Source organism: Macaca mulatta, chromosome 9 (genome assembly GCF_049350105.2).
Source record: "Macaca mulatta isolate MMU2019108-1 chromosome 9, T2T-MMU8v2.0, whole genome shotgun sequence".
NCBI lineage: Eukaryota > Metazoa > Chordata > Mammalia > Primates > Cercopithecidae > Macaca > Macaca mulatta.
The window spans coordinates 86894739-86921141 of NC_133414.1; positions in this window are offsets into that span (position 1 = coordinate 86894739).

Genomic DNA, 26403 nt, shown 5'->3' on the forward strand with positions numbered 1-26403 from the left:
CTAAACAGGAACCAATTCTTGCTCTAGAGGAAGTAAGGATTTCATGCTAAAACCCAGAAGGTGGTTCAACTTCAGGTCACAGGTCTTGGCATAGGAGGGTGCCATTTGGGCTGATAGCATAAACGTAATGGAATAAATAGTTAGACCATGGTTCTTCCAAGCATCATTTTCCACTCCTCCTCTGCTTCAAGTACCTCATCCTGTTTGTTCATAGTTGATTAAACCTTGTATTCTCTCTTCCATATCTTGACGGCCAGTTCAAGCCTCAGCATCTGCTTTCTGAATTATTGCAGTAGTCATCCACATTGTCTCCTAGATTCTAGGAGTTGTCATTTCCAAAGCATAAGTTGTATCTTCCTGTCTAACTCAACATTTATGATACCTTTTATTGCTCGTATGAATTCCCAGCCTCTTAGCAAGCATTGATACTTTTGTCTTTTTACAAGTTGTCTCTCAATTCTCTTCCATCTCTAACCCCATCCAACCCTCCCCAAAATGCACAGTATTCCAGTCCCCTGGACTCTGATGATGATCCCTGTCTGACTCCGTTTTATGTTTCCGTGGCTTTGCACACACTGTTCTCATTGTTGAGAGACTTGTCCTTGCTGAGCTTAGATGTTCCCTCTTCTGAATGCCTCTTCCTGATCCTCAGAGTCAGAATTATAAATTCTCTCCTCTGTACTCCCAGGCAAGTTTGCTTGTAAGTCATTTGCAGTTTGCCTTGTTTTGCAGTGAAGAGTTTGTATCTCTTTCTGGCACTGCCTATGAGCTCCTGCAAAAGCAGAAACCGTGTTTGATTTGTACAACCTCTATGTGATCACGATTTTCCAGGGAAGTTACTTTTTTCTCCTGTCTTACTGCTCATATAAGTACACCCATGCCTGTCAGACCATACATCTCTTCCGAAAATATGGGCACAGCTTTTATTCATCTTTGTATATGTCCTTTTACAGAAAATGGTCAGAAATAGTGTGTCGAATTGAATGAACTAAGTGACTCCTTACGAAGTACGTTCCCCCATGGTTCTATGATTCAGTTAGGAAAAATATACTTATGTCTTGGACTAGCTTTTTCTCCAGATGTCCTGGCAGCTGGGGAAAGTTGGAAAGAAAACAAACAAACAAACAAAAAACACCTATCCATAAAGAATAATGGAGATTGAGGTTTGAGGTGAGGAAGAAGGAATTCAATAAATGAAATCAGAACCATTAAACTTTTAAGGTGCCTGCCCCCCTGCTTGTTGTATCATTGTGTCAACACATAGCAACAGTTTCCTATCTTTGCCAACAAGGCCTTACAATATTACCTTTCATGATGAAAAACAACAGCTGTAACACAGCCTGAGAACAACACTGCTTCTGTATCGAAAGCCCAGTTCTTAGGAGCTCTAATCACTTCTAAGATAGCATCTCTCCAATTCTCAGAATATTCCTCAAAGGGAAGGAGGAGGCTTGTATTGTTATAGGCTCTATTTTGCATACAGTAAAAACAAGGCAAGAGGAGGTTAAATGATTTGTCCTTGGTCATGTGTGAGTCAGAGACTGAGCCAGCCAGAGAAGTTTCTTCACTTCCAGGCCATTGTTCTATCTTGATATTGGCAGCTAACTCTCTCCCTCCATCCTTGTAACTGGTAGGGACAAACTACCAAGGGAGTGACAATTGGGCTTTTACTTCCACTGACCAAGAGAGTTCACATATAACAAGTGTAAGGGGAGTTGAATGTCTGTAGTTTTGTGTGTATTCCTTCAGTCAACAGATACCTTTGGAGGACTTGTGTGTGTCAGGCATTTTGCTATCCACTGGGGATGTGGAGTTGAGCCTGAGAGTCATTGTTCCTGCCTTCAAAGAGCATCCACTCTAGAGGGATCACAAACATTAAATAGAGAAAGAAACAAAAACAACTATCACAATGAATCAGTCATCTTTGAGCAGGCTGGGGCCATCCATTAAAAAGGTTCCTAGCCTTTTTTTATTCTCTATCTCTCAGCAGGATATTTGAGACCCATTGCAATCTATCTTCAAAATATCTTCCATCTCCATTGGCCTCCAGTAGTTCTCTCTTCCCTCCAATAAACAGAGTGCTCCAGCCCTACTAGACTCTGCCATTCCTGGACCACTCAGTTTTAAGTTTCTGTGGCTTTGCTGAAATGGGCTGAGAGACCTTAGGCTTCTTAGACTGGAAATGAGGGTGTGGGGAGAATGGAGTGGAGTCTGGAGCCATGCCTAAAGAGAGGTGAAGCCACTAAAATGCTTGGCCAGTGAACATGTGTCCCATAAGTGAAAGGTTGAGAAGATGGCTATTACAATGTCTATTGCTGTGGTTAAGCACCTTCACACATTTTAGTTAGTGTAGAGGAGAGAGTACTGGATTAGGAGACTGGGTACCTGGACTGTAGTCCTACCTAGATCTTGGCTAAGTCACAGTATGTCTTTAACCTCAATATTCTCTTTGGTCACATTAGCAGATGGGATTAGGTGCTCTCTGAGGGCTTCAAAATAAGGGTGTACCTATGACTCTTCAACCTGATTTCACGTGTGTGTGTGTGTGTGTGTGTGTGTGTGTGTGTGTGTGTGTGTGAATGTAGTGGCATAGGGTGATAAGATAGGGGAGAATAATTTTTAAAACGGGACCAGCTCTTAAGAACTACTGGTTTCTTCCAACTATGCATAAAACCAGTGCCAAGGTGGGGTTATATATTTATATTTGTGTTTCCACATCAGTTACATTATACCCAGCCCAGAATACAATGTATTCTCTCCATTGTAAACACTTTTGGATTCAGCTAGTTCTATAGCCTTCCCAGACTCTGAAGACCTTGCATGGGGAAAAGACTTCTCCTGTACCCTCTGAGGTTCTGTGCTTGGGCCTGAGAATTAAACTGACTAAAGACAGATTAACAGGAGAAAAGCATACAAATCTTATTTGATGTTAACATTTTTACATGCCTTTATATATAGGAAATGAAGTTCCAGCCGAGTGCAGTGGCCCACACCTGTAATCCCAGCACTTTGGGAGGTGGGAGGTCAGAGGTGGGTGGCGGGAGGATCTCTTGAGTCCAGGAGTTTGAGACCAGCCTGGGTGACATAGTGAGACCTTGTCCCTACAAAAACCAAAAAATTAGCAAATTAGCTGGACATGATGGTGCCTGCCTGTGGTCTCAGCTACCTGGGAGGCTGAGACAGGAGAATTGCTTGAGCCCAGGATGCAGAGGCTGCAGCGAGTTGTGATCATACCAATGCGCTCAGCTTGGGCAACAGAGTGAGACCCTGTCTCAAAAAAAAAAAAAAGAAAAAAAAGACATAAAGACCCAAAAAAGAGAGATCGGTCTGAGAGCTTATTTACAATTTTAATAATAATAAAAAAAACAGTGAATTATGAAGATCTGACAAGACAAAGGAAAAAGGGATTTGGGCTGGGGTGGTAAATTGTAAGAAAGTGATGAGGAAATAATGGAGGAACTAATGGAACATAAGGGTTATTTTGGTAGGTTTGTTTATACAGATTAATCCCATTCCACCCCCCACCCCATAATAAGAATGTTCTCCTCTTTCTAGCAAAAGAAAAGGCACCATTGTCATGGGAAGTTTAGTTCTTTCTTTAGGTAAAAAGGGAAAGGCCAGAGAGTCATTCTTGCATCTGCTGTTTTTTAGTTGCCTTCAGCTCAAAATACCTAATATGCCAAAGTGGCGTCTTTTGGGATGGCATGTACTGATTTCCTTCAACTTTTCTTTGTTTCTTTCTTTCTGGGTCCTCAGTTCTACCAGGAGGCAGTGCTATGGTGTGCCCAACCCTCCCAGAGGCCTAAGTGACCACCCTCCTGGGAATGCCCAAAGCATCTGCTATTTAGGACTTGGTTACAGAGCGCCATCAGCTTCCCCAAGGTAAGCCAGCATTGACTTCCAGGCCATTTAATTTACATCTTAATTTTGCTCATTGCTCATTTCTGAAGCGGGAGTCCATTTCCTGGGCTTTTCCAGCTCTCAGATACAAACAGATCCAGTCTTTAGTTTCACTCCTAAGATAGGAGACTTATTTCACAACACCAGTGGCCCAGCACAGCCTGATTTCTAAAGCAGAGACATGCATACTGCGCACTTGCCAGTATTAGGTTCCTGCAACCAGTTGGGCAAGAGAATCTGTCAGTGACTCCTCTAAACTAATGCTTAGAGGGTTTCAAATCAGTGGGAGGAGTTTTACAGAAACTGTAATGCAGCCAACATTTACATGTCTTCAGGTATGTAAAATCTACATTTTTCTTACATATGGAGCATTTATTTCTAGTTATGCTTTCCAATTGTGCCATTCATTTCTTTTAATCAGGTTTAAGGATATGTCCTCAGTAGTAGATCAGAACTAGGCAGAAACGATGTGTCAAAAATATTTTCTTGGTTAGTAATTGGTGAGACAGGGCCTTATGATTTCCAATTATGGAGCCGTAGAAACTAAGTCATCCTTCTTTGAGCTCTGCCATGGTCATTTCCAGACCCAGGAAGGGAATGACACAGAAATGGCACTGGTTTTGGCAGCATTATTGACACCTTACCTTCAGGCCCAGAAATCAAAATCCCATCTCAAGAATGTTGTTTACTGTTTTTTGTTTTTGTTTTTGTTTTTGTTTTGGGTAGACGGGAAGATTTTAGTTGGGGTTATTGCATCTTTTATCCATCACAATGAGCTTTGTATTCTGCATTTGCCCCAGTCCCCTCAGTTGGTTGCTTTGTACGGAGGTCATGGATCTGGAGCTGTGGGACCCTCACTGAGCCACCTTTAAATGCATATTTCTGTTCCTTGTGAATAGGTCTGTTTTAAAATGGGACAAAATTTGCTCCAGAAGAAGAGTAAAATTGTTGGTTGATACAAGGTTTTAGACATATGTAGGCAGCAATTTATTCATACCACGTCTGACTATTTATTATTATATTGGGTTTGGAGGTCTGAGTGTGTGTTTGTATTGCCCAGTGGGGAATATGTGCAAAGAAGAAGGCTTTCTTGGCCAGTAGCAGCTAACAAAAAGCATTTTGGTCTTGGGTCCTTAATTATTAGGGACTAGCATGCCAAGGCTGACTTTTTATTAGCATGTCTCTTTTCCTTTAGGAAAAAGTTTTAAAACAGACTACCCAAAGGTCTTCCAATTGCTAGTTCAAGAGATGACTTGTGTTTGAATTTGGCCAATTAACATGACAATGTCAATGTCAAGATCCATTTCCAGAGGAAAGAGTCGTTCTTTGAAAGGCAGTTCTTGAGGGTGTCCAAGCTGAGAGGCAGCTTCTCCTCTGGGACTATTTGGATTTTATATTCCCGAGCCAAAAAAACATTCTTTCGCATTGGCTGACAAAATGGGTTTCAGAACAGGAGTTTCTAAAGCTGCAGTGGAAACTTTAATTATGCAGGTCCTGTCAAAATCCATCTGCTAATTCAACTGTTTCTGGGTAAGGTACTTTTTATTTTTCCAGCAGTATTACTGGATGACTCTCTGATAGGAATATGAAATTAACTTTCTTCATAGGCAAGCTTTAGTTTTTATTCTTTTCAGCATTAGGAATATTTTCTTCACAGGGCTTATTTGCTTTGTAGCTGATTTGGTAAAGGCACCTGATGACTTTAGAGCCGAGAGACCGAAGGTGTCCTTTAAGGAGATGCTATTGGAGGTTTCAGTGTGGTGTGACTTTGTGATTGACTAGTGGCCATGACTTAGAAATAAAGCCTTTCTGTAATTTGTAAGGGGAGAGGGGCATCAAAAGTTGTTCTGGTTTGTGCAAGACCCAAATGTTCAGCAGCTTATGGGCAAATCTGTGGTCTTAACCTTTTCAATATGCCTCATCGAAACAGTTGGAAACCCCTGTATTAAGCAAGACTTCTATTTATGATGAGCATCCATGGATTTGTTTTTGTGAAGGGATTGGGCAGGAGTTTGAGGTGGTTGCTAAATGTATAAATATTGAATGTGCCAGCATCTGGGTCATTTCAGCTTAAATATCAGACAGTGAGGCTTATGCAAGCAGCTGACTTAGTGAAACTATCTGTTATTTTAGGGTGCTTGCCTGGATAACAAGCTATAGGACAAAACCAGAATTTTTATAACCAGCAATGTCATGTGCATTTCAAGCAGAGATTAAGAAAAACACTTTTGCTAATGAGTTTCAGTTTCAGGAAAACCTCAGTGAAAATATATGTGAGAAAATGGACTTACGAGTGGTGATAGTCTTACATCTAGTTGGGGTCTGCAGCCAAAAGGGCTTTTAAATATAGACTTCTCTTCACCAATTAAAATAAAGAACTCTACTAATTTTACTAGGTCTTCAAACCAAGGAAATTTCATGGCAAGTTGAGAAAACAGTTCTCTGGGACCTCAAAATTGGGAGACAAAAATATTTTGCAGGGCTACTTCTGTGTAATGAGTACAACTGTGATAGAGTCATCCAGATGATCGGAAACACTTGCTTTCCTGAGCCTGGTGTAGCATGGTTTGCAGTTAATTCAGAGCAGCCCTTGCTTTTTAATTTGCCCAGTTTTTCAACCCTTGACTCATCTTTCTCCCAAAGGATAAATGTGTGGAGTGAGAGCTTGTTGCCAGGCCTTACCTTACACTTTTCTCTGCAGTCTGGCAGCTGTGCCTGCTATTTTGTCCTCACCTGCTATGGAGTTGTGCCTGCTGTTGTCCTCACCTGCTGTGGAGACTTGGAGAGTGTGTGGCTGCCTGTTGTTTTAACACTCTGGTTCCTTCCTCACCAGACAGGGCTTGAGTCTTCTCCAGCCATACTAGACGTGTCTTGGAGACTATTCTAGTTCTCCACCCACCTTATTTCAGTTTTCAGGTCCTCAAAGAGAACAGGAGATGTCCTGATTATTTTCTTCTAGGGACAATTTTACCAAGAGATGTAGGCCACCAAGTTAACCTCTCTGTGCCTGAATTCTGCCTGTCAGCTGTGCTGATCTTAAAGGAACACAGACTCTTTTAAATCATTTCTAGATCTTCAGTGTGCTTATTAGCGATTGATGGTGTTTTATTAAAAATGTACACTTTTGGGATCTACTCACAAATTCTAGCATGGAGCCTAGGAATTGATATACTCAATAGTATCCATTGGTGATTCTGATGCTATGGTCCTAGGACCAAGTCTGAGAAACATTAATGTTTTAAAAAGTGTATATGGCAAGAACTAAGTGAGCAAGTGGGTCCAAACTTCCTTATTTTTACAGCTGTAGAAATTGAGCTTAAACACAATGATAAGCCCTCAGCTAATCAGTGACAGGTTATCCTCTAGACTTCAGGATTAAAACCAGGTCTCCTGAGTTCTAGTTTACAAAACTCCAAGTCATGAGGTAAGATACAACAACACAGACCTGAAACAGCTCAGGGTTAGTGGGATCAAGTAATGTGGCTGCCTTGGCTCCGTCATGGGAATTTGAGGATGTCACTGAAATGCAACAATACGAGGCCTGCAGATTATTTCCTGAATTATCTGAAAGGGTCTTTGTGGAGTCTGTCAAGTCCAAATCTGCATTTGTTTCTTAAAATCCACCATATAATATCCCTGCCAAGTAGGCATCCATTTTGTTAAAGGTTACTCTCTTCGAAGGTTTCTTGGGATGCTCCCAACCACGCCAATCCCCTTTCCCCTGTCCACTTCCTAACAACTCTGATCCCATATGATTAGCTCTATATTGGGCTGGAAATCTCTCCTCCACACCTGTGCCTTCTACCCAGTTCTGGGCCTACTTTCAAAAGAGATACAATACAAGTCTAATTGGTCTTCCACCTGACCGTGATCACGCCTTCTAGCTAAACATTCTTTTGTCAAGGTTGAACAACCCAAGATCCTTTGGCCATGTTTTGTATAACTTGGTTTTTAACACTCTCTTTTTTGTGATTGTTTTGCTCTGCATGCAGTCTGTTTTGTCATCTTTTATATTAAAATATAGCAACTGGAACAGACCCAGTACTCAATGTGGTTTGACTCGTTCAAAATTCATTACTTCTAAGATACTTTGTGCCTAACCATAAATACATTACATTATCATTTTGAGTGAACCAGTGACATTCAACTCACTATTAAAAATCCCATGTCTTTTCACAAGTGCTGCTAAAATCATGCATCTCTCACCTAGTATTTGAGTTGATGATTTTTTTTTTTACCCGTGTGTTTTATTTAACATTGATCCCAGTTAATCTTGCTGGAGTCACCCCACTGTCCTAGACTATTGACATCTTTTTAAAATTCTGATTTTGTCATTAGTCTGAGATTACTTGATTTTATTTATTTAATTATTCATTCCACAAACATTTATTGAAAACCTGCTATAATATGCCAGTCATGGTACTGGATATAAAATGGTGAGCAAGGTAGTCATATCCCTTCTGTCGTGGAATTTACAGTTGAATGAGGAAAACAAACCAGTCACCAACAATATGAGCAGTACCTGTGATGATGAGGGTGGTGTGGCATGTGTGGGCACACGTGGAAGGGTGACCCAGGGGTGAACATCTTGTTGAGTTTTGAGGGTGGTGGTCAGAGAAAGCTTCTTTGTGGAAGTGACCTCTAAGTTGAGATGCAAGAGATGTGGCATTAGAGAAAGAAGAGTGTTCCAGGTGGGGCAATCCCATGATCCAAGGACCAGAGACAAAAGAACGCACAGCCTGGGGGAGGGGCTATGGGTACTTGTGGGTGGGACTGACAGAGCAAGATGCTAGGAGAAGGGGCTCAACTCCTCAGAGGGGAATGGGGAGCACGTGTGAGAGTTTAGATTGTCTGGAATGTTGATAAAAAGGCGAGAGAGCAATGTCTGAGACTGACACCAGCCCATTCTTCAGCAGTCTGTGGGAAAGACAGCTTGTCACAATGCCAGTCTCTGCATTTCTCCATCCTGCCCACCAGAGTATCCTGAAAGACTTGGCAAATATCTTGCTGAACATCAGATACACCATGTCTCCTGATCGAGCAGACTAATACCCTTATTAAAAAGAAAATGTGGTTGGCCTTTGTCTGGCCTGACTTGGCCGGGTGCTGGCCACCTAGGACCGATGTTTGATTTCCTGTGCCACCCGACAGACCTTGAGATAGTCCTTGCTCTCTGCACTAGAGAAGCAGCCAGTGAAAAGGAAGATGGGCATCCTAAAATGTAATGGTAGGTAATTATGAAAGGTAACATGGACGATATTTCTCTTCCTCTTAGGATGTTTGCTGGGCTAGAAGCTGTCCTCACACGCCTCTGTCTGGCTGTCATAGCAGAGGTATTACAGCCTGTAAGAGGCAGGCCTAGGGGTCAGATGGCCTGGGCTCAAACCTTGCCTTTTTCGGTTACCACCTGTGCAACTGGGGCTGAAAGCTTGACTTTCCTCAACTGTAAAAGGGAAATAAAATGTCTACCTCGTAGGGCCACATGTATTGGAAGTAAATGAAATAATGCACACCCAGTGCCTGTTGTATAGTAAGTACATGATAAGTGTTATTTATTTATTATTTATTTATTTGAGATGGAGTTTCATTTTTGTTGCCCAGGCTGGAATACAGTGGTGCAATCTCGGTTCACTGCAACCTCTGCCTCCCACGTTCAAGTGATTCTCCTGCCTCAGCCTCCTCAGTAGCTGGGATTACAAGCATGTGCCACCACACCCGGCTAATTTTTGTATTTTTAGTAGAGGTGGGATGTCACCATGTTGGCCAGGCTGGTTTCAAAATCCTGACCTCAAGTGATCCATCCACCTCGGCCTCCCGAAGTGCTAGGATTACAGGCATGAGCCACCGTGCCTGGCCTGATAACTGTTATTTATTATGTTTCTAGAATAATTTATATTTGTCAAACCATAAAGATTTTTGTGCCTTCCTATTTCTTGTCCTCATGCGGTTCCCTTCGTTTTGTCGCATACTTAGTGGAGAAACGCCCCTCCTTCTTCTTGCATTACAGCAACTATTGAAATACAAAAGGAATGAGGTGCCTGGAAAGAGAAATTGCTTTTGACAAGTTACCCTTTTATTCCCCCTCTCATTTTTGGAGGCCTAGGGCCAGCTAGCCAGGCTGATGTGAAGAACTGCTTATAGTGTGAGCAAATTGGGTGTGGAGGGTACGGAGCTCCATGCCTGCACAATGGCGCTCCCCCGACCAAGTCTGCAGGGAAGGCCGTGGGTGGGCCTCTGACAGAAGGTATTCTTTCTCAGTGCTGTATGTGACATCTTGGTCAAATGGACGGAGTGAGTCTTTGTGATGTTGCAATGTTTTATTGTTACTAGCACTTTAGCAACTATCTGCAGCTGACAGGACAGCTGTTCAGAAAGAGATGATATTTTCTCAGTTTGTGTAAGTCACCAGTGACCCGAAATGTGCATTTCATCGGTAAATTAGGAAAGGAGAATGAGTCTTTGAGCCTTCTGGATTTGGAAGCCTTCCCTATCATTCCAGCTAGTCACACAATATAATATCTAAAATTCTGGCCCAGGCATGATGCCTCATGCCAGTAATCCCAGTACTTTGGGAGGCTGAGGTGGGAGGATTGTTTGAGCCCAGGAGTTTGAGATCAGCCTGGGCAACAAAGTGAGACCCTGTCACTACAAAACAATTAAAAAAAAAATATGGGCATGGTGGTACACACCTATAGTCCCAGCTACTCAGGAGGCTGAGGTGGGAGGATCACCTGAGCCTGGGAGGTCAAGGCTGCAGCGAGCTGTGATTGTGCCACTGTACTCCAGTCTAGGCAACAGAGTGAGACCCTCTCTCAAAAAATATAAAATAAAATCAAATCTCTGATCGGCCATCCTCTGTAATTGGAGATACTCATTCAGTTTCCCTCTATGTTAGGATTAATGTGGGTATGAACAGATCAGTGTTAAGGCCAAAGTTTGCCCTTCAAGACACTTTGGGTCCTTGTTAATGTATCTAGAGAACAGTCATGTATTAATGCTTATTTGTGTCCCTCCTCAGTTTGCAAGCAAGCATTTTCCCAGGAGATAGAGTGGCCAAGGTATTGCCTGTGTCTGACCCCCTTCTCCTGTCTGAAACAAGGTGAGCCTATTTCAGGAAGAGACATTGGCAATGGTGCATTTTTAATGAGAATGGCATGCCCTCTGCAGCCTCCTCAGGCGTGGAGCTGGGCCGGGAGCTAGGAACACCTGCTCTTAAGTGCTGTATGTTTCAACCCACTGAAAGATCTTAGTGCAAAATCAAGCATGGAATGATGTTCTGTGGTTTTCAAATAAGTTCCTAGAGGGTTTGAGTTGGATAGGCTGGGAAGAAACCTATTCACCTATGACAGACCTAACCAGACGCCGATGTCTGGCCAGGGAAAACTGGACATGTTTACAGGACCCAAGAGGGTTGGCTCCTCATTTAAAACATTTATAACATTATAGCCTGGCCCCAAATCCAGCTGAGCTGAGAACCGTGAAGAGGGTAAGTGTGTTGGGTCTGTGTGTTTATGCAGTTGAGTGAAATCAAGTTTGTTCTCTAGAGAAACTGCAGATCAATTTGTTGCATCTTTGATAATTTCCCCTGTACATGCCAACTCTTAACCTCATAAAAAAGCTCCCATAATTATCTCCAAACTGAACTTTTCTCAGTTCCTTTGGATAAATAAAAATTCTCCATGAATCAATTAGAGGAATCTTCATTTTTTTAAATATCAAAGAATTGGATTAAAATGGATTGTACAGGAAATGCTGTCATTATAAGGGCCAAGAAAAGAAGACATGCTTAATTATTGAGTGGAATATTCATAATTTTGCATATCTATCAGCTCAGTGTGTCCTCCCTAACATGTTTTTAAGATGTACAAAAGGAACACATATTATAGCTCTTGCTCTCTTTTTTTTTAAGGAAGGCAAAACAAATGCCAACATAACCATTGTTTTTGACTACTTTCATTTATCTCTCTTTCAGGGTTACCCTCCACCCAGCCACTGTCTAAAGAGCTTCATTTAAAGGTAACCCTGTAAGGCCTTGAGAAGGGTTTTGCTACCAAGTTATTATATTTAATTACAAATTATTCTTAGTCCCCGCCTTCTCTGTGGTTAGTTGTGGATTTCTGGTTTTTTCAGTTGGATAAAGGAAGTTCCCAACTATAGGAGACCTGCAGACTTACCATGTGTTCCTTGGAGCACCCTGGCTTAGTCAGGATATTTCTGAATGCTCCCTTTGGGTGCACCTCTTGTTGATACAAGCAAAAACTAGCATAGGGACCCTGGAGCAGGAAGTGGATAGGTATTGTCGAAACCATCCCAATAAACCTTTATGAGGCCCATATTCTGAGTTAGGCTGACTCATGGCTTGAATTTGGCCAGCAGTAGAAAAGGAACTTGCCACAGTGGCGGGAGGCATCCTGGTTTTTCTGAGAATAGGGAATGGCGAAGGATGGCTGGTATCTGTCTTTGAAATGCCTGTGCCCTACACTCCCACCACCTCTGTCTCCCGTTTTCTGCCTTATCTTTTCCTCATCTCTCTAGCAAGTTCCCTCTCTCCTTTTGCCCCCCATTTCTCTGTCACTGTCTTTCACTTTCTCCTCTTCAATGTGGTCCTGACTATTTTCTTCCACATCAAAGGTAGAAGTGGGTCACTTGATTAATTACCGTGCAGTAGAATCCTTTGCCTCCTTGACACACAAGCCAAGGGGACAAAGGGCCACTCTTTAGAAGCCTTGAGCTGTGTGGGTGCCGGGTGGGGGATTCACAAGCCTGAAAGAATGGAGCCTTCCCAGCAGGGATGTGAAGGTTCCTAGACCCTGTAGAAGAATAAAGTTGCCACTGCCCCGCATTGTGGTTGCGCCGTATTTGCATTTGAGGGGAGAGCACACAACTCCAGTTTTAAACCATATGGACTATATAGAAACTTGACTTAAACTTTAAAATCTTTTATGGGTGGAAATCAGTAGCACTTGGAAATGAAAGGAGGTTAAATCATGATGACTGACAGTTTAACTTACACACTGTCCGTTACAGCACCACTCGCCCCATGTGGCTGGTTTCACTTAAATTAATTAAACTAACATAAAATTTAATACTCAGTTCTTCGGTCACATGTGTCAAGTGTTCTATTGGACAGTGCAGGAATAAGACATTTCTGTCACTGAAGAAACTTCTACTGGACACCCCTGCTCTTAACTCTTCATTCTTTTAAGCCAGGTAGCTTAAAGGAGGTCTGGAGTGCTTCGCAATAGAAAGTTAAGAGGGATTCCAGAACTGGCTGGAAAAAAAGAAAACTTTTAACAGAATGACAAGGTAAAGTAAACTATTTAGAATTTAATTGATCCAAATGAGGTATTCTTTGGGAAGGTGTTTGAGAAGTTGAAGAAAAACTATGCAATAAAAGTTGGAAGTATGACATTGAGATTATTCCGAAGAGAGGAAGAATTGGCAACTGAGGATGAAAACTCAGCTAATGTCCACATGCATTCTCTGCTCAGCAGAGTTGGAATTTAAGGACAAGACCTTCCAAACCTTGGCTAGATCTTATTGCTACTTAGAATTTGTCAAGTAAGGAGCTGTGCCTTCTTTGTAAGACTAAAGGTTACGCTAAGGAAGTAAGATGTGCTTCAATTCCCAAAGGGTGAATATCATCTTCCCCCACATCCTAGCAGCAGTCCAGTGTCACTGAATGCCTTCAGGTGATGACAGTGATAATTAAAGGTCATCTTTGGACTAACCAATGGTCTTTGTAATTGGGAATAGATCCCACGAGAATGTCATTTTCAAATTACTTCATGGTTCAAGCCTGATATGGACCTTTCAGAAAAGGCCATATAGAAAATATCCTCAGGCTACTCCACCCCAGTGTCATGATTGTAAAGACACAGACTAAGATAGTGGATTCAAGTCTCCTGGCTTGCATGAGACAGGTTTCTCCTGGGTTGGGTAGTAATGCCATGGATATCCAGCGTCCCTCAAAGTCAGAACATGGGGTTCTTAAGACAAAGCAGCTCTAGCCACTGGACTGTGACTTCCTAAATTCACTAACAATTCTGCCCGCTCTCCCCTCCCCCAGGCACTTTCATTTACCGACAAGCCCTTTGGCTCTGACCTCTTGAGGTTACAAAACCAAATGGGTAAGAGAGCTGGGAATAATCCACCAAACCTTCATCAAATCCTAGGCTCAGGGTTTCCCAAGCATGACTGACTGTAGGTATTAGTGTCTGTGTGCTAGATCCGTCTCACTGGTTCCTAAGTGAAGTGTGTGAGAGAGAAGTCTGGGCATTGGATGTTCTGGTAAAGTCTTAGTTTCCGCAGTAAATGTTGAGGAGGTCTTACCGCCTTGTCTGATGATGAATGAAGTGTGTGATTAACCCAGAAGAAACTGAGGTTTCATCAGCACATGCATCAGCCTGATTCTTTATTGGTAGCAATTAGAACTTCACATAAACACATTTATTACAAATCAACAGATATTCATTGAGTGCCTGCCCTCAGTAGATTCATGGTATAGGGAAGGAACTTACCACTTATTTGTCATGTTTTATACAGATTGATGATATGTTATGATTCATAAACTTTGGAAGTCTCAAACATTTTGTGTTGAATATTTTAAGAGTTTTGTTTCTATCATCAAATGTAAAAAATAGAGTGTGTGAAGGAGGATTGTGGTGGGAAGGTCCCTTCTTGTCTATGCCTTCTGGGTCTGGGATGAACTTTGGTAAAAATACATAGTTTGAAGGATGAGTCTATGATGAGCAGAATCTGAAAAGAAAAGATAGGTATTAATTACTAGGCTGCTGCTGCATTGATTAATTGTTTGTTGAAATAGGAAGGCCATGCCAGAGCTTCCTCTCGCATTCCTGGGATCTGAATTTACTTGTCTGGTGTCTGCCTTCAGAGCACAGTCGAAACTTGTTTGTCACTTGCCTTATATCTTCATCACCAACAATCTGTATAGTTGGGGGAAGAAGAGAGACTCACAGCCTCTTTTAGAGAGGCAAAGGATCTCCAAAGTAATCTGTCTTCACTTCTTCATGAACAAGTGAGAAATCTGAGGTTCAGAGAGGTGAAGCACCTGCCCCAAGGTGCACAGCTTCTTGGGTCGGAGGCTGAATGGCTGGAATCCTGGTTTCCTGCCTCTGTGAAGTGTGCTCTCTACCACATTGATTTGTCCTGTGTTTTAAAGTCTTCCCACTGCTGATCTATTAAGAAATGACTGAAAACATTTTTAGGCAAACCTTTGGATATCTTTTCAGGTAAAATCAGAGTCATTTTTTAGAATCTGTGACAAAGATGATTCTTTTTTTTTTTTTTTTTTTTTTTTTGAGACGGAGTCTCGCTCTGTCGCCCAGGCTGGAGTGCAGTGGCGCGATCTCGGCTCACTGCAAGCTCCGCCTCCCGGGTTCACGCCATTCTCCTGCCTCAGCCTCCCGAGTAGCTGGGACTACAGGCGCCCACAACCGCGCCCGGCTAATTTTTTGTATTTTTAGTAGAGACGGGGTTTCACCGTGGTCTCGATCTCCTGACCTTGTGATCCGCCCGCCTCGGCCTCCCAAAGTGCTGGGATTACAGGCGTGAGCCACCGCGCCCGGCCCGGACAAAGATGATTCTAAATAGAGACCTCAAACTTCTGGATTCTGAGTAGTTTCTAAACATGACAAAATGAGATCTTTTAGCTTTCCCTCCTCAAAGGAAGACAACTCTATCAGTCACATATTTGGATAACATACAGTCTAAAAGGTCTGCATTCCGGAGCCAAACTACCTGGATTCATAATCCTGGCTTTGCCACTTAGAAGTTATGAGACTTTGGACAAACCACTTAACTGCTCCATGACTTATTTACTCATCTGTAATTTGGGAGTGATAATAATACAGTATCTTCCTCAGTTGAATCAATATATTGTGAAGTACTTAGCGTGGTGTCTGGCGCATAGCAGGCATTATTTAGGCATTAGTTATTTTATTGTTATTTTTATTTTATTTATTTATTTCTTTAAGATAGAGTCTCAGTCTGTCACCCAGGCTGGAGTGCAGTGGTGCGATCTTGGTTCACTGCAACTTCCGCCTCCCAGGTTCAAGTGATTCTCCAGCTTCAGCCTCCCAAGTAGCTGGCATGACAGGCGTGCACCACCACACCCAGCTAATTTTTGTAGTTTTGGTAGAGACAGGGTTTTGCCATGTTACCCAGGCTGGTCTCGAACTCCTGACCTCAAGTGATCCACCCCGCCTTGGACTCCCAAAGTGCTGGGATTACAGGCATGGGACACCTTGTCCAGTCACATTAGTTATTTTAATTATTTACTTGGTTAAATGCAGTAAACTGTTTTCCCTGTTTATTTTCTGTATCAGAATATCTTACTGGGAACAAAGGAAAAGCATAAGAAATCAAGGGGGTAATGTGATTTGATTGTGTGGGTTTCTTCTTCACCTTGAGAGACCAGAACACATCACCAGAGTATTCTACCGCAGCCCAAACCAGCGAGGTCACCTGATGCATCCAGCTGGTTTAGGAAGGAACCTGAGGCCCAGGGAAGGTCCTGTGATCTTGATTGTCAATGGTGGATGCCTGCTCTCCACCAGTGCCCCAGGCTCTCTCAGCATACACAGCACCTGAAAACAAGGCATGACTTGGACAAGGGGGAGAAGTCTCCACATTTAATGGATCCTGGGTAGAAATATGAATAATTTATTTCTGTTGTTGGAAAGCCTTTCTTCTAGTGTGTTCAAATGGAAGGTGAAAAAATGGGCCTATGTGTTTTCTGAGTTACACTAGATTTCCTCTTATCCCCATTTCTGAGCCTGCTTAATGATTTGCAGGAGTAGTTTAATAGAGCCCTCACTGGTGGTGGTGGCAGTGCTAGAATTTCTGACTCAGGTCCCAGGAAGAATAAACACATATCCTCTTTAGTTGAGTGAAATCTCTTCACATCTTTTCAAGTTTGGCATCCACAAGCTGCAAACAGACTAAGATGCCTTTAGCTTTCTCAAGCGTCCAACTGACATCCAACAGGGCCAAGTTCTCTGCCAAGTTCTCAATGGGTCATGACCTCATTTTTCAAGATGGTAACATGGATGAGCTGGGGAGATAATGAGATGACACATTTTAGTGATTAACTTCATTTAGATTTATATTATCCTTTTTTATTGTGAATTAATACATTCAAAAGATTATATGCCATACATGTGTAATTAAAAGACAAATAATAAAATGACCACCCATGTAACTACCACCCAACTTTTAAATTAGAACATGTTAATATAATTATATGGGCTAGACTGAAAGCTCTTTGAGAGGCTGTGTGTGTATATATACATATATATGAGACATATATTACGTGTGTGTGAATAAATGTATATACATAGAATGTTTTAGTACTTAGGAAGTACTGTATATATAAAATGTACATATATAAAATATATACACATATATAAACATACATATACACATATATATTTATTTGTATATACAAAATCAATTGCTTAAAGCGGTTAAGCAATTTGACCAAGTTTACACACTCACAAGAGGCAGATCTGGATTTGAAACCAGTCTTCTCAAAACTTGCAATCTCACTCTACTTTCTTGCCTAATCTTTTATAGCCCTTTCCTCTCCTGTACAACCTTTAGTGGAGTGCGGAGTGCATGACTGGCGTTCAGTCAGAACCAAAGGGAGGGTTGGCTCGTTGAGATTTAGAACACAGAGGATAAAGCAAGTTGAGAAGCAGTGCAGGAGCCCGCTCCTACTACAGAGCTGGCTAATTGTGCACACCTTTTTCCAATTCCTTGTTCAGTGCCATCACACTGGGTGCTCCACATTGGCTGTGGTGGGAATATTTACACCATGGAAATTGGCAAATGTGTTCAGTCATGGCTCCCTTTTTCCCTCTGTGGGGCTGTTGTAAAGTCTTTTGATGGTGTGTTGTGGCTGATCACAGGGAGGAACATCAGAAACATGTCTGTGAGGGACATTCACCTCTGCTGTATTCTTTACAAAAGTCCATAACCCTAATGGAATAATGAAAACACAACACACAGACCCAGACTGGGGAACTTTCTACAGGATGCCTGACAAGCCAAACTATCAAGTATTAAAGCTGCAAGAGGCCTAAGAGATCACCTGATGCATCCTACTGTCTTCAAAAGTCTTGAACCAGTTTTTAAAAATTGGGATAGTTTACGTAAAAATCAGGATTTCTGCCTTCTCTTGAAGCTAGAAGATCTGGCAATACTAGTAGTGAAATCACACCCAGCAAAAATTGGCTAGAACTGAGTGAGTTGCCCCCTTTTATTGGTGCCTGAATTCTCCAGTTTACAGTAGCTCCTATCTTTCACACAACTGTACTCAAATGCACCTAAGCCCGTCCAAACCCTCATATTCTGTTGCTTGTCTGGCTCCTCAAGGCAGTTAGGTTTATCTTTGTGGCCTCTACTAACTTAAATGTGCAGTAAGACTGGGGAGATAAGCCAGCAGCGCTGGAGTGCTGGGGGAAGTCTTTCTGGAGAGGTGCCTTTGCCTGGTGCCAAAGAGCAGCAGTTCTCAGTGTGGGACCACCAGCATCGGCATCACCTAGGAACTTGTTAGAAACGCACATGCTTGGCACCATCCCAGACCTACTGAACCAGATACGCTGGAGGTGGGGCCGGCAACCTATGGCTCAGCAAGCTCTGTGGGTGATTTGAATGTGTGCTAAAATTGGAGAACCACTGCATAGGCAGGCAGGTTTGAGATGGACAGAGCCAGGTGGTCCAGGCAAGGTGCCTCACTCTGGTAGTGGGGAGCCGGGAGTGGACATGGACCATTTCATGGGTTTGCAAGTCAGTGTGCTGTGGGACAGAGCCTAGGGTCCATGTGAGTTTTCAAGTCTGTGGACCCTGGGCATATGCTGTATGGACGTGGGCTTTGCTTCCAACTGTTTCCGATGCCCTGTGTCAGAATGGGTAGGCGCCTGCCTGGGTTGAGGCCCAGGATTTCGTGCTTGTCCTCTTTGGTGCTTCCTTCAGCAGCTGCCCATCCTTGCACCATCAAAATCTCTGCAATGTGGATTTAGTGAGAAAACAGAAAAGGGTCCAATGTGGTTTCTTTTGATTGGCAGATGATTAACCTCTTGGAGTCAGTCCTTTGTCTATGTGGCAGTACCCTGGGTCTGAGTTGAGTGAGAGGGTTATGTAACTATGAGAAAATGTCAACAGATTTAAAGTATATATCATATACATTCCTACCTTCTTACTCTATTTTTAAGGACCTAGATCAAGTTTTACCTCCTCCTGAGTCCCTGTCAGGACTGTCTCTCCACTCCCTGTGTGTAACTCCTTGATATTTGCACAATGTCTGGGCTTCTGCCATTGTGAACTGACCCCTAGGGGTTCCCATCCGTATCCTCTTCCTCCTCCAGCTTCCCTCTTGACTCACTGCCTAACTCTTACTCATCTTTCAGGTCTCTGGTTAAACGTCACCATTTCTAGAAGCCCTTGCTGACCACACAGGGAATGGGACAGTTTCTTAGATCTGCTGGCATTGCCTGATTACTCTGGACTGGAATTGTCACGCTGATCACTGTCCCACCATTTAGCACAGTGCGGCGCACATAGGTGGTGCTCAGTCAACACTCACTTCATGAACAATTTACCTGCAAACACACAGTGCACAGCATTGCCTAGTGGTTAAGCACCCTGGCTCTGGAATAATCAGCCTGTGTCTGAATCCTGGCTCCACCTAACTGGTAGTGTGGACAAAGCACTTAACATCTCTGCACTTTCTCTCATTGCTAGTACTGACTACAGGGTGTTTCATGGTGACCAAATGAGCTAAAATATTTAAAGCATGTAAAGAAATCTCCAGCAAACAGTAAATGCTCAATAACTATTAGCAGTCAACAGGCTTTTGGTGATGATTTATTGAACGAGACTGATGACAATTCTCAGCCTGTATCTGACCTGAAGAAATTCTATTTACTTAAATGGAAATATTTTTGAGACCTGACCCCAAAAACGGGATGGAGGTATGCCTACCTGCTTGACAAGTGGTGACTTTATTTTATTTTATTTTATTGAGATGGAGACTTGCTCAGTCACCCAGGCTGGAGTGCAGTGGTGTGATCTTGGCTCACTGCAATCTCTGCCTCCCAGTTTCAAGAGACTCTCTTCCCTCAGCCTCCCAAGCAGCTGGGATTACAGGCATGAACCACTACGCCCAGCTAATTTTTGTATTTTTAGTAGAGATGGGGTTTCACCATGTTGCCCAGGCTGGTCTCAAACTCCTGACCTCAAGTGATCCACCTGCCTCGGCCTCCCAAAATGCTGGGATTACAGGTATGAGCCACGGTGCCCAGACAAGTGGTGCCTTTACTGCTTTCTTTTTTCTTCTTTTTCCAGGGTAGCAACAAGTTGGGACTGATCAGGCTCACCAGACTTATTTGGGGTAGATGCATTCTAAGAGATAAACCCAAAGTTCAGAAGCGTTTCTGCTGTTTAGACTGACTCCATAAGTATTTCTTCCAAACAGCTTAAAGGTGTTAAATCTATTTGCTTGCTAGAGACACATGTATGAGACTGCAAGCCTATTTGTATCTGGGGAAGAGATTCTGAATGCGATCCAGTTCCTGTGCATTTTACCTATTTTATCTTGAGTTGGCTGCCTTCTGCCACAGAGTTGTAATTAATATTGTTGTAGAACAGGAGGCTCATTAAATCACCTCATTATGACTGTTCAGGTTCTGGGGTTTGGCTGAAAAGGATTTCCCTATTATCAGTGCCTGACATATATTCCTAATCAAGCAGGCCAATTCTCTTCTGTCAAGGACTGTCTTCCAAATGGAGATGGTATTTATTCTGACTTGTACTATTAGTGTGAAAAATGTTGGCTCTGCTGACAGACATACAGGTCCCTGTCACAGGTCAGGGCTTTTTTTTCACAGACACGCAGAATGTAGGAATTTATAAGACACCATGCTTTTAGAGGCTGGCCTGTCAGTTGGGTTCATTCTTAAGTCTTTGGCAGAGGGAGAATTTTTGAAAAGGAAAATAAACATGATTATAAATTTTTGGAATCTTTGTGTCAGAAGAGGCTTTAGTAGCTATTTAACCTTCCACTCAACAGATGAGTTTTCTCTTACCGATTATGATTCCTGATATTCAATCTTTGCTTGATGGCTTGACAAAGAGCTCACTACCTCTAGTGTGGCCATTTCAGACAGATCTAAGGAAAATCCTTGGCAATGTTGACTTGTAATTTGTCTTCCTCTTACTAGCCCATTGTCCATCCTCTTACTAACCCATTGTCCCTAGTTCTGCCATCCAAAGCTGCACAAAACAAGTCTGGTCACTATTCCTTGAGAAAGCACTTTGAGCGTTTGAGATAGTTCCCTCCTTCCCTTCTAATCTCTTCTTTAGATTAAATGTCTTCTCTTTATAGTCAGATCCTTCATCCTGCTGTTCACTGATGCAAAATGAGATACCTTTAACCCTCCTAAGATGTAGTATGCAGAAGTGAATAAACCTTGCATGTGTGGTTAGTTCACCTGAGGGCCCAGGGAGGGGCTTCTGGAATTTTCCTTGAAGGACAGTGTCACATGGTATTTTTGCCAGGTGTTGAGAAGTGTTGTTCTCTCTTCCTCAGGACCTTTTACTGCAGGGACCTGTACCTTACTGCAATCACACCTGCTCACTGCATGGTCGCTGGGAATACACCACTGAAGTGGGCTTATGCTTAGGGCCTTTGGAGTCAGGCTACCGGCGTACAAAGTCCCGCTCTGCTGCTTGCAATTTGGTGTGATGTTGGGCAAGTTGTTCAACTTCTGAGCCTTGTTTGGGATGATAATAAGGTTTACCTCAGAAGCTGTTATGAGAATTCTTAAGATCATGCACGTAATGGTTTAGCAGAACTCCTGAGAAATACTTAATGAAATGCTAATAATTATTAATAACAACTAAACACCAATTATCTATACCCCACCGCTTCCCTTATCCTGAGCTTTGAGTCTTTGAATTTTGACTTTTAGCAGGTAATTCCAAACCTGAGAAAGATGGGGGGGGTAGGCAATTTATGGTAATTCCAAATGAATTTGTCTTTCACTTGAGTTCTTTTTTTATGTCCAATTTCAATACACTCATCGAGAACCTTTTCCATCCAGAATGCTTTTTATATATCTCATTTCATGTGAGAGAGAGAGAAAAAGAGAGTCCATGAACTCTATGTTCTTTCAAATGCTTTAGCGAATGATCTCTCTCTCTCTCTCTCTCTCTCTCTCTCTCTTTCCTGTCCTGGGTTCTTCCTTCAAATGAACTCTTACTCAGAACCCCAGTGTGTAAGACAGATAACAGCTGAGCAGGTCCCTCTGGCAGTTCTCATCTTCTCTCCTTGGCAGAAGCAGCCTAATTGTTTGGGAAACCCCTGGAGGTTATCTGTGGAACCCCAGGATTCTGAGGTGCATGTTTGAAAACCTCTGCATGAACCAGTTCCACATCCAAGTTTCTGAAATCCGGCCCTAATCCTTTCATTTGCCTGATTTCTTCCTGTGGGGTCGTCTCACCTCCACCTTAGGTCAGAGGTCCCCACTCTCCTAACACACATTACTCCCTGACCCGACTGCTGTGAAGCTCTTCCCAGCTCTGACCTCCAAGTAATTTTTAATTTTGTTCTCTTCTCTTGACCTCTGTGTCCTGGCCCCACTGAGAGCTCTGACAGCTATTCTCACCCTGTCTTAAAGAGGGTCTCCAGGATTTAGGGGTGGAGTAGTGGAGGAGTGATGGGGTAGGACAAGAGGCAAGTGAAAGCCACACTTGGAGGGGGCTCTGGCAGGGGAGAATGGAGAAGGGACAGATGAGCCTCAAAACTGAAGAAGTAGTCATTCAAGTGACAAACCTTTTACAAATCCGAATCTCTTTGACCTTTCTGCAGTATTCATTCATTCATACAAGCAAGCATTCATTCATTCAACAAGTGTTCACTGAAGTGTACCTGTTGTGTGGCATCTTGTACCATTCTATTCTATGCACTGGGGCTCCAGGAGGGAAGACATCATAGCCCTGGCCTTGAAAAAATTCACAATCCAGTGGAGGAAACTAAGTAAACTTCGGTGATCCCCAGACACCCTCCTGGGGGTCCTTGATCACTTGTTCATTGGCTTGAGGGCTATGCCAAAGCATCCGTCATTTTTCTATTCTAACTTCCTCCTAGATCTTAGCTCATGTGATACAATCTTCAATTTCCAGGACCTGGCAAGTATAAGAAGAAAAAAAGAAAAGCCTCTATACTCATAATGCAATTTTTAAATTAAATACATTGCACCCTTGTGCCCGGATGGATCTTCACAAAGTTCCACCTTGTCACGGCATTCCTTTATTAAAAGACTTTCAAGGAGGCCCTGAATTCTTAGCCCTCTTTCAGAGCTCCCCAGTACTCAGCAAGCTCTTCCTCTTCTGAACTCCTGGCCATTACTGCAGATGCTGATGGTGAAGCAATACATCTGTTCTGCCTTGTGATGTTGCTTATATTGTTGTCATGGTTATTAGTGAACTCTTACTACTTAGCTTCTCATGTATTTAGGCCATGTCTTCCTAATTACTTAAATGGTTTACTCAAAACTTTATTACACAAGTACTACATAAATATATTCTGTTTTTTTATAAAAAAAAGTAAATATAGAGAAAAGCAAAAGCCTCTTTGAGCTAGGTTCATCCCTTTTTCATTTCTGCCCCAGAGAGAGAGATGGTATGTGTCTTTCTGTGCCATTAAAAAAAACACACTTTTACATGCAAATATATTATGTATTCACAAGATACATAGAGTGTTACTTTCCTTATGTGTGTGTTTGCATAAATGACATTGTATGATATGCATCATTCTGTGATATTTTTCACTCAATATATTTTTGAAATCTATTGACATATATAAACCCTAGTTAGTTCTGTTAAATTGCTCTACTGTACATTCTATGCTGGTTGCAGTGGTTCACGCCTGTAATCCCAGCACTTTGTGAGGCAAAGGAGGGCAGATCGCTTGAACTCAGGAGTTCAAGACCAGCCTGGGCAACATGGCAAAACCCTGTCTTCATGAAAAATTAAAACAAAAAAATTAGCCAGGCATGATGGCGCATGCCCATAGTTCCAGCTCCTTCAGAGGCTGAGGTGGGAGGGTCCCTTGAGCCCGGGAGGTTGAGGCTATAGTGAGCCATGATCACACCACTGCACTCCAGACTGGGCAACATATCAAGACCCTATCTCAAAAGGGTTGGGGCCGAGGCTGTGATGTCTTCTCTCAAAAAAAATTGCTCCACTGTGTTCTATGGAACCAGTGTACAGCATTTTGTTTTTCCCTTCTCGTGTTGGACTTTTAAGTTGCTTCCAATTTTTTCTTGTAAACAGTGCTCAGCGAACATCCCTTAAATATGTCAAATTCCTTTTAAATCCTGTGGGGGCAGGAACAGTGAATTCTGTTTCTTGAATTCTCAATTATCCTTAGTACAAATCTTTGCTTATGGTAGATGATCAATCTATTAATTAACATATCCATTGTGCAACATAGGTATATGTAAACCAGTACACAAAGTTATGTTCTGAAGTGATGCTCTAGAAGTACACATTCAGAGCTGACAATTTTCTGAGTAGTCAAATCCAATCCATTTGATATCTGGGAATTGGATCTACTCTGTCTTCTGTGGCAGAAGCAGTAGGGATCTTTCCTCTGGAAGGAGAAGAGATACCCCACAGAGACTCTTAGGGAGACAAAAGCAGATCACGTCCCCAGAGGGACCACTTGCCAGTGGGCATATTTGCTCATTTTTCTGTTGTTCTTCCTCCCCCATACCCTAATCCCCTTTTGTTTTTTCTGATGAGGACTTTGGAGCTCATTTTTGGAGCACTGAATGCCTTAACCAACCACTGTAGTCCAAATCCCTCATTCTAACCAGGGCAGAAGTCTAGGGGCAGGGATGGTAACAAGGCTTTGGCTCACATTTTGAATTGTGTGTTCATCAGCAATTAAACAGGGAGAGACCAAGCTGGGAGGGTCTGGGACACCATTGCTGGTGTTTCCCCCTTTCCTTTCTCTGTTATGTCAGTTCAGCAGGTATTTGTGGATCACAGGTGAATCAGAGATGAGTCTCTTGCCTCAAGAAACTTGTGTCTACTAGAACTAGAAAAGGTCAGGAAAGGGACAGAACTCCCAAAATGGAGTTCTGTGAGCAGAGAAACACCAAGGAATGCAGGGTTGCAGAAAGGAGCATGCGCCTTTCAGGAGAGGAAAGCTTCATTCAGGAGCTGGTCTTGTTTTTGAGCCTTGCAGTGAGACCTGGAGTAGTAGGAAGAGATGGTGGTGGGAGCAAGGCCTGCAGAGGGCTTCAGAGGAAGCTGACGAGAAAAGGGATGTATCTGGGACATCAGGAAACAGTCTAATTGGGATCCTCCAGGAGAAGAGGTGAGAAGTCTAGAAGGCAAGTGTGAAGGAGGAATGGGTAATAGAGGCTGCATGTTCTATCCCTGAATCCCTAACACATTTTTGGCCCTCAAAACATTTTTTATAAATGCAGACTTAGTTTTATTTTTTTTTTGCTTCTCTTACTAAGGCTTAACATACATATAGTAAAGTCCACAAATCTTTCTTTTCTTTTCTTTCTTTTTTCTTTTGTTTTGTTTTCTTTTCTTTTCTTCTGAGAGATGGGGTCTCCCTCTGTCACCCAGGCTGGAGTGCAGCGGCGCAATCATAGCTCACTGCAGCCTCAAACTTCTGGGCTCGAGGGCTTCTCCCGCCTCAGCCTCCCACGTAGCTGAGACTACAGGTGCACACCATCATGCTTGGCTAATTTTTAACTTTTTTTTTTCTTTTTTTTTTTTGATAGAGACAGGGTCTTGCTATGTTGTTCAGGCTGGTCTTGAACTCCTGGCTTCAAGTCATCCTCTTGCCACAGATGCCTGAGTTGCTGGGATTATAGGTGTGAGGCACTGAGGCCAGCCCAAAGCACACAAACCTGAAGTGGAAGTCTCAATGAATTTTTATAAATGTAACATAAGTAGTAATATGCAGCTTGACGAGACAAAAACACAGAGCGTTTCAAACACCCCAGAAGGCTCCCTCATGCTCCATCCAAGGCAATAGTCACCATACGCACAAGTGCTGCTCTTCTGATTCCTGTCACCTAGATTAGTTTGTTATTAAGCTGCAGTAAATGGATTGCTGTGGCATGTACTTTAGGACATTCCTTCAGCAGCGCTGTACAGAAAGTACAGTGAGGAAAGCAGGAGATTCTTGCAAGAACAAGTGAGGAGATTATTGCAAAAGTAAGTGAGGAAAAGAGATTTTTGCAAGAGCCTCAGTGATATGTATTTCATTTCAAGGACTTTGAGCCGGAGTGGTGGCCATGAGAATGAGAAGGAGGCCACAGATGCTCTGGATGGCAGGGACACCTAGGTCCTCAGAGATAAAACTAAGGAAACCAGGGTGTATGCAGTCTGTGCACCGCCTTCCAGGGCTCCAGCTTGCTCCCGGGCAGCATACGGTCATGACAACCAGGT